Genomic DNA, 8,714 nt, shown 5'->3' on the forward strand with positions numbered 1-8,714 from the left:
ACATGCCATACAGAGTTTAGCCTAAGACTGCTCTTGTCCATGCTACCACTAGGATAGCTGGTCTATAAGGTTGACTTTACAACCAATCACCATAAGGGTTGTTTGGACTGATACAAGGTGTACACTAGAACTAGTGACATCATATATCAAGCCAACTTCTCACAGCGGGCAGCTGGGAGTCCTTTCGGTCCCGGCCATCTGGTCGCACCTTTCCCTCGGCCATCTGGTCGCACGCTATGCTTTCCAATGGGGGCGACCAGATGGCCGGGCTGCCCTGGAAGTTCCAACGGGGGCTCATTCGCCTCCCCGATCCCAGGCAGGGCTCCAGGAGGTCGGGTGTGTCTGGGCCTAGGCTCTCCTCCGTCACTCGGTGCGCACGGCTTACCAGAAAGGGGGGGTAGCCTTCCTTCGGATTACTATGGGCAGGGTATACCGGGACGCCCCTCCTGGGGATGGCAGTTCTCAGGCAGGGACTAGATAGGCTAAGCCCGGACGACACTTCCCCGGGTGTCCGGTGCTCCCTCCTCCACCCCGCGGCGAGGCATAATGCCTGGGATGGGCTCCATGGGTCGTCCGGGCCCCGGGAGCTCCTGTGGGCCTCCCATGCCTGAGGCCCAGTGTGGGCTCTCAGAGCCCACCCGAGCCCTGCAGCCCTGCAGCCCCAGAGCCCTGCAGCCCCAGAGCCCTGCAGCCCCGGAGCCCTGCAGCCTCGGAGCCCTGCAGACCCCGAGCCCTGCAGCCCCGGAGCCCTGCAGCCCCGGAGCCCTGCAGTCCCTGAGCCCTGCAGCCCCTGAGCCCTGCAGCCCCTGAGCCCTGCAGCCCCGGAGCCCTGCAGCATCTGAGCCCTGCAGCCCCCGAGCCCTGTAGGCCCCATGCCCTGCAGCCCCCGAGCCCTGCAAGGGCAGGCGGGAGCCATACTGCGAAGGCTCAGGGCGGGCAGATTGGTGTCATTTCGGTCCCAGCCATCTGGTCGCACCTCTCCCCTCGGCCATCTGGTCGCGTGCAATGCTTTCCAATGGGGCGACCAGATGGCCGAGCCGGCTTGGAAGTCCTGATGAGGGCTCATTTGCCTCCCGGATCCCAGCCACGGCTCCAGGAGGTCGGGCACGTTCGCGTCTAGGGTCCCCTGAGCCTTGCGGTGTGTGCGGGTTAGTAAGGGCAGGGTATACCGGGACGCCCCTCCCGGGGCAGGCGGTTCTTTGCCGGGGATCAGATGGGCTATGCCAGGGCAACATCCTCCCAGGCGTCCGGGGCTCCCTCCTGCGGCCTGCAGCCCGCGGCGTGGCAACGTGCCCGGGACTGGCTCCACGGGTCCCGGGCAGTCCTCCCCCGGGCGCCCGGGCCTGAGAGCTCCGGTGGTCCTCCCCGTGCCTGAGGCCCAGCCAAGGTCCCTGAGCCCCCCCAGAAAGCAGAGCCCCCCCAGCCCTGCGTGGGTGGGCAGGCGGGAGCCCTACTGCGATTCGCTCAGAGAGGGCAGACTGGGGTCCTTTTAGGTGCCGGCCATCTGGTTGCTCCTTTTCCCTCGGCCATCTGGTCGCGCGCAATGCTTTCCAATGGGGCGACCAGAGGGCCGGGCCAGCCTCGAAGTCCCGATGAGGGCTCATTTGCCTCCCAGACCTCAGCCAGGGCTCCAGGAGGTCGGGCGCATCCGCGCCTAGGGTCCCCTCCGTCACTCGGAGCGTGCGGGTTGCAAGAAAGGGGGGTAGCCTCCCTCCGGATTAGTAGGGGCAGGGTGTGCCGGAACAACCCTTCTGGGCTGGTGGTTCTTTGCCAGGGACCAGATGGGCTATGCCCGGGCAACATCCTCCCAGGCCCGAAAGCTCCGGAGGTCCTCCAAGTGCCTGAGGCCCCCGGGAAGCAGAGCCCCCCGAGCCCAGCGTGGGTGGGCAGGCAGGAGCCCTACCGCTATGGCTCGGCTCGGGGCGGGCAGACAGAAGTCCTTTCAGGTGCACGGCCATCTGGTTGCACATTTCCCCTCAGCCATCTGGTCGCGCGCAATGCTTTCCAATGAGGCGACCAGATGGCCGGGTCGGCCTGGAAGTCCCGATGAGGCTTCATTTGCCTCCCGGATCCCAGCCAGGGCTGTCTTTTCTCAATAGAGCGCGGCTGGGTGCTGATTGTGGGCATTTGTGAAGGTGATTGTGGGCATTTGTGAAAGTTTTCCTGTTAATTGCAGCGCATGACGGACGCTGGATTAACAGGAATCCTTTCACAAAGGCCTCAGGCAACCAGTAAATTACCGTTTTTCGCCACTCGCGTTTAAACGCGGGCGGCAGCGAGAATGTGTACGCGCTTCACATGGGACACTGCGCGCTCGGTGCCTTAAAGGTGCGCAGGCGCTCAGGCGTGCACGTTAGAGGGAACATAGGTCCTGCCATGTGGCAGGGTGCCCTGGATGGGGTCCGGCGGGCCCGGGGAGGCTTCCCCTGCGCCTCTGGGACTGGGAGCCCGGCTGGGTCAGGGGCTCTGGCCCTGGGCCCCGTTCCCCAACCTGCGGCACTGCCAAAGGCCCGGGACGGGGTTCAATTGTGGCCGGGGAGCCTCCCCTTGGTTGGCTGGGTTCAGGAGCTCCGGCCGGTCCCCTGAGGGCCCCGGGGAGGGCAGCCTCCCCACCCTGGGCTCCGTCCTTGGTCCTGCCGCGTGGCAGGGTGCCTGGGACGGGGTCCGGTGACCCGGGGAGGCATTCCCTGTGCCTCCGGGCCTGGGTGCCCCGTCTGGGTCCAGGGGCCCCGCCGGGCCCCGTTTCGGGGGATCCGGCCCTGGGCCCCGTCCTCCGGCCTGCCACTTCGCTAATGGCCCAGGACAGGGGTCTGTCGGTCCCGTGCAGGCCTCCCCTGACTGTCAAGGTGTCCGCGGGCCCCTGGTCGGAGGGCCTGTCGGGTCCCCCACGCAGCCTTCATGGCTGGGGTCCAGCTGGGGCCCTGGGCCTCCGGTCCCCCATGCCCCGGCGCCCACTCACTCTTTTGTTGGGGCACAGAGCGACCAGATGGCTTCCCTTTCGAGCCCGGCCATCTGGTCGCGCCTTTACCCTCGGCCATCTGGTGGTGCCTGTCCCCTCGCCATCTGGTCACGCCTATTGTGAGAAGTTGGCCTGATATATGATGTCACTAATTCTAGTGTACACCTTGTATCAGTCCAAACAACCCTTATGGTGATTGGTTGTAAAGTCAACCTTATAGACCAGCTATCCTATTGGTAGCATGGACAAGAGCAGTCTTAGGCTAAACTCTGAATGACATGTGAAGCCAGCTGTTATACCATATGTAACCCCTTGAATACCAAATGAAAGGACACCACAACAGATATATATAAAAATAGAATGTATTTATTCTAGTCAAACCCTCAGCACTCTTTATGAGATTCGAGGTAAGTACAACACAGTCTTATTTAAGCATACATTAAATCACACAGGTAAGTAATCCAGTTAGGCCCTAGGGGCCACGCAAACCATATACTAAGTAAGTGGTATAAGGACCCCTGTCACGAACACAGGGTAGGCCTAGGCCTAGGGAATCGCTGGGGCTACACTATACTACCAAAGGTTAGGAAGTGGGAGGCCCACGGGATTCAGGTGCAGAGTGGAAACACTCACGCGTAATGCGTAAAAGTCGATAGACTTACTAGCAGTTAGAATTTAACAGTTTTAGGACACTTCTGGTATAGCTAGAAAGTCGAGACTCGGAAACTAGACCCTAGGATAGTCAATACCCTTGTGAGCACTGGAGTACTCAAGTTACCTAGCCCACGGGCTGCGGGTGCATAGGTGTGAACTTGCTTCTGGTTTCGTCGTGGACTTCTATGGATGCCTGAAGGAAAGTTGCTGACAGGCAGTCAGTGGAGAGTGTCCGGTGGATCCCAAGGTGGGGATCAAGAAGGAAGGAACCTGCAAGCAGAAGGGACAGAGTCTAGGTCACCAGCCAGGAGCCGGGAAGGAACCAGGAAGGAACCAGGCGATGTCGGGAAGATGCAGGTGAAGAGGTGAAGCTTGTCGCAGCAGCCACGGGTACCAGGAGATGTCGAGGACGACCAGGACCAGGAGGTGAGCTGTCCCACGAAGGTTCTTGCAGTCGGCGGCGTCGAAGTCGAGTCAGGACCCAACAAGCCTTGGCAAGCGGAACCCACGCAGGATGGAGGACTTGCTTCTGGTGCAGACCAGGAAGGTCTGGGGTACTTCTCTTTCACAGAGGAGCGGGTGCCAGTCTGGAGGAGCCGGACCAACAAGGTGAAATTAAAGGTTCGTCGTCACAGAGGTTACTAGCCAACGGGCCAGCAACCGGACAACACGTCGAGCAACACAGGTGCAGAAGGGCCCTGTTGGACAGGCCACACAGAGGGCTTGCTCCCTCCCCGCACGACAGGGCCCGAGCTCCGGCCCACCAGGCATACCCCCGTGACAAGCCCCTGTACTCCGTCTCCCGACGGACCCTCTGCCCTCGGACCCCTACTCATCACGGGGTCCAGCCCCACCGGCTTCCCCGGCCGGGTCAAGCCGCCATCTTGGGCCCTGCACCACGCGGCTGCGTGGCCTCACCTCGACCCTAACCCCGGGCCTGGCCGGCCCCGACATCCCGGCACCACCATCCACCCAGGAGGTGAGCGGACCACTTGGCAGGTCAATGAGAGAACAAAGTGTCAAGAGCTCTTCCCCCGCCAGGTGCCGATCGCCTCCAGCTCCCCCAGGCGCTGGCTCCATCCCCCTGCTGGGTGTCTGGACACCTTCATCCCGGACCCTCCGACCTCCAAGTGCGAGGGTCCGGACATCAAAGGGCACCAGCCCTATAACTGAGGCAGCTCCGGAGCAGGAAGGCAGTTGTATCCTGGAGTCGAGAGACACCGAGTGAACTCAACCCTGACGGTCTACTGGCGCTGCCGTAGCCCGCTCTTGTGAACCATCGTCCTGCCTGCTGGCGCTGCCGCGGCCTTCTGCAACCTTCTTCTTCCTGGGACCTGCTGGCGCCGCCGTGGCCCGTTGTAACGACCATCCTCACCGGGACCTGCTGGCGCTGCCGCGGACCGTCATCTTCCTGGGACCTGCTGGCGCTGCCGCGGCCCGTTGTAACGACCATCCTCACCGGGACCTGCTGGCGCTGCCGCGGACCGTACATCTTCCGGGGACCTGCTGGCGCTGCCGCGGCCCGTTGTATCGACCATCCTTACCGGGACCTGCTGGCGCTGCCGCGGACCGTACCACCTAACCACCAAGCTCGAGGATTGTGAGCTCATCTTCATCTCATCCGAACTACCTGATTGGTAAATAGACTGACCCGCTACCCCCTTCCCTACCTTACGAGACTCTAATCGAGGGGACCCCTGCGTCCAGACCTCCTTGTACCATTCTACCGTATCATAACTAAGTACCTATAAAGAACACTGAACCTTATCCGTGTGTGATATCTGTCTGTGGGGGGGAAGTTACTTGTCTGTACGATCGCTGGAGACGGCTCTCCCCGGAGACCTCTCCCCCTGATCCCGGCCGGCCCTCCCGGTCCGTCTACCTTTTCTAACAGGCCCCACGCAGAACACGTAAAGTGTGGGGAGCTGGTCTTCTTTGCAGATGGTGCTCAGGAGTGGGGCTTCTCAATTCCCCAAGCACAGCCTCGAGGGAGGCTCGGAAGTCGCGCTAGTCAGTTACTAGCCACTTTTCCCAAGTCGCCGGTCCCACGTCCCTCGTCGCCTCCACGGGTCTCAGCTTCGCTGGAGATGTGGATCTGGTTCAGAGGTGTCTGGAAGTCTCGGCGCTGGTCAGTCTCTGCAGTCGTCCCTCGTAGGATTCAGTCGCAAAGCAAGCAGCGGTCACTGGATGGTGCCTGGTTGCCCAGGGTGGTCACTCCTTGGCCACAAGGGAGATTTCTTCAGTCTTCTTCCTGAGGTCGAATGTCGAAGGTCCAGAGTTTCTGTTCAAGTTGCAGATTGAGGTTAATCTAATTTAGCAGGGCTCTGCTAGCTACTGATATACTAGGCTAGTGGGCTGGGCTACCTGCAAGGTCCCTCCTATAGGTGGGACCAGGAAGGGGAGTGGCTACACCCCCTTTCCTTTGTCCAGTTTCGCGCCAGAGCTGGGGCTGGAGTGCCCCAGCACCGGTTTGAACTGGACTATGCATGGGACACCTTGTGTGCCCCAGGCAGTGTCTAGTTTCTTTCATCCCTCCCTGCCCCAATACACTAACTCCTGTCTGGGGTGGTGCTCGCACCTCCCAAGGCAGGAAACCTATTGTCCAAGCCTACCTCGCTGGAAGGACTCCCAGCAGCAGGAGGTCAGACTTGTGTCTGTGGCAGCAGCATCCATTTTGTGATGCTGGGGCTCTGGTTAACTTTAACCGGGTAAGTAGGTTACAACATGTCTTCTCCCTCTAGAAGGGAGGAATAATATCCTCATGGCCAGAAATGGTATGGGGGTATTATTCCAAAGTGGTAGACACCTTACACGACATGTTTCGATAAAGCCAAACCATAGTTACCATAACCGTTTAAGATTATAAGGTACTTTAAGAGTATATGGTTGGCTATATCATAGAACAGCTATAAGGACATGGTTCCGAAAGCTGCAGACAGGCTCAGCTCATGCTAGAGCACCATCTCACATGTTACCAAGCACTCTGCCTCCAGGATTGTTAAGGCCTGCCATAGGAGTGGCTGATAGGTACACATGTGTCTATATATAAGGATACTACACCTAAGCAAGGGGTGATTACACGACCTTGCCCCAGCTGAGTGATCAGCCAGTTATGTCATGATGGAAGGCCAGGCCAGGGGTGGCATAATACATGCTGCAGCCCCTGGTAGGCCTAGGGTACACCTATGCCCTGGGTACCTAAGGTACACTGTACAGGGGCCAATAAGGTGATCCTATCCAATTGGGTTATGCACCTAAAGTACATAGTATTAGTTTAGAGAGAGAATAGCTGGACTGTGGGTCTGATTAGCAGGCCCACAGCCACATCTAAGTCGAAAACCAGTGAAGCAAAAGCAAAAAGTGGGGGTGAACATAGAAAGCAGACCCTACTCTCCTACACCTAACCCTTCGGCCATCTGGTTGCGTCTATCCCCTCGGCCATCTGGTCGCGCGGAATGCTTTCCAATGGGGTGACCAGATGGCTGGGCTTGCCTGGAAGTCCCGATGAGGGTCCATTTGCCTCCCCGATCCCAGCGAGGGCTCCAGGAGGTCGGGTACATTCACGCCTTGGGTCCCCTCTGTCCCCTCGTGTGCACGGATTAAAAGAAAGGGGGGTCATTTTCTCCAGATTACTAGGGAGAGGGTCAGTCAGACCTCCGTGAGGTCCGGCAATTCTGAAACAGGGGAAGGCGGAACCTGGGCCCGCCCGCCGGGGCCCCCAGGGGCCCTGGTACGCACACCTGCCTCTCAGGCCCCTTCCCGATGGTTAATTTTCTCAGAGTTTGCTGGGTCAGACCTCCGTGAGGTCCGGTGATTCTGAGACGGGGGAAGGCAGTACCCTGGCCCGCCCGCCGGGGCCCCTAGGTGCCCGGGTACGCATCTGCCTCTCAGCCCCTTTCCAATGGTCCTTTTTTTCAGAGTTTTCTCAGTTAGACCTCCGTGAGGTCTGGTGATGCTGAAACAGGGACGGCAGCACCCGGGCCCGCCCACCGTGGCCCCAAAGGGCCCGGTTATGCTCCTGTCTCTCAGCCCCTTCCCGATGGTCCTTTTTCTCTGAGTCTGCTTTCCCCTGAACAGGCAGGGGATGCTAAGTCAGCATACCCTCTGTGCAGGGTGGCCTGCCAGGGGATGCCCCAGCCATACTCCGATCGATTGGGCACTCTCAGTCTGTTTAGGGATGGACTGCTTGGCCAGCCTCAGCTGTTGTTTCGAGCAAAGTGCTTCCACCCTGCATGGACCGTCCGACTCGAGGGCCTACTGCCTGGCGGGAGACCCTACCCAGCAGAGTGAAGGCCGAGAGGCCCCGGCAACTCGTGCCCCCCAAGTGTCTGACCTGAGCGTGAAGTGTCGGGTGGTGCCAGACCCTTGGATGCTGCTGCCCAGCAGGTCCGAAGGCCCCATGCACGATGCCATCACCCCTCTCTGCCCAGCACATTTCCACAGCAGCTTGGAACAACTGTTCTGAGGGGTGTCGCTGCCACCAGGCTCCGGCACCCTTGCATCTCACTCAGGCTGCACCTTGGCCTGCCTCTCCCTCCCGGCGGAGACGGCTGGGCCTGCCGGTGCCCATGCAACTGCACCTCTTCATACCCCTCCAGTGAGCCCTCCCGCCCAGGCGGGTTGGCTCCTTCCCCTGGCAGGCTCCCGAGAGGGAGGGGTGCGTGAAGTTTGCCGGTCGGGGAAATGGGCACGCGGCCCCACACCGTCAGCAGAGGCGGCTACCTGGTTGATCCTGCCATTAGCATATGCATGTCTCAAAGATTAAGCCATGCACATGTAAGTACACACAGCCGGTACAGTGAAACTGCGAATGGCTCATTAAATCAGTTATGGTTCCTTTGATCGCTCCATCTGTTACTTGGATAACTGTGGTAATTCTAGAGCTATTACATGCCGACGAGCGCTGACCTCCCAGGATGCATGCTTTTATCAGACCAAGACCAATCCGGGCTCGCCTGGCCGCTTTGGTGACTCTAGATAACCTCGGGCCGATCACACGTCCCATGACGGCGATGATACATACGGATGTCTGCCCTATCAACTTTCGATGGTACTTTCTTTGCCTACCATGGTGACCACGGGTAATGGGGAATCAGGGTTC

General features: G+C 59.8%; 1 pseudogene; it reads left to right on the top strand.

Annotated features, from left to right (window-relative positions):
* The first annotated feature begins 8,332 nt into the window (after nucleotides 1–8,332).
* Nucleotides 8,333–8,714, top strand: part of LOC146775986 (18S ribosomal RNA) — a 1,565-nt pseudogene continuing 1,183 nt past the window's right edge.

The sequence above is a fragment of the Triturus cristatus genome, chromosome 12 (genome assembly GCF_964204655.1).
Source record: "Triturus cristatus chromosome 12, aTriCri1.1, whole genome shotgun sequence".
NCBI lineage: Eukaryota > Metazoa > Chordata > Amphibia > Caudata > Salamandridae > Triturus > Triturus cristatus.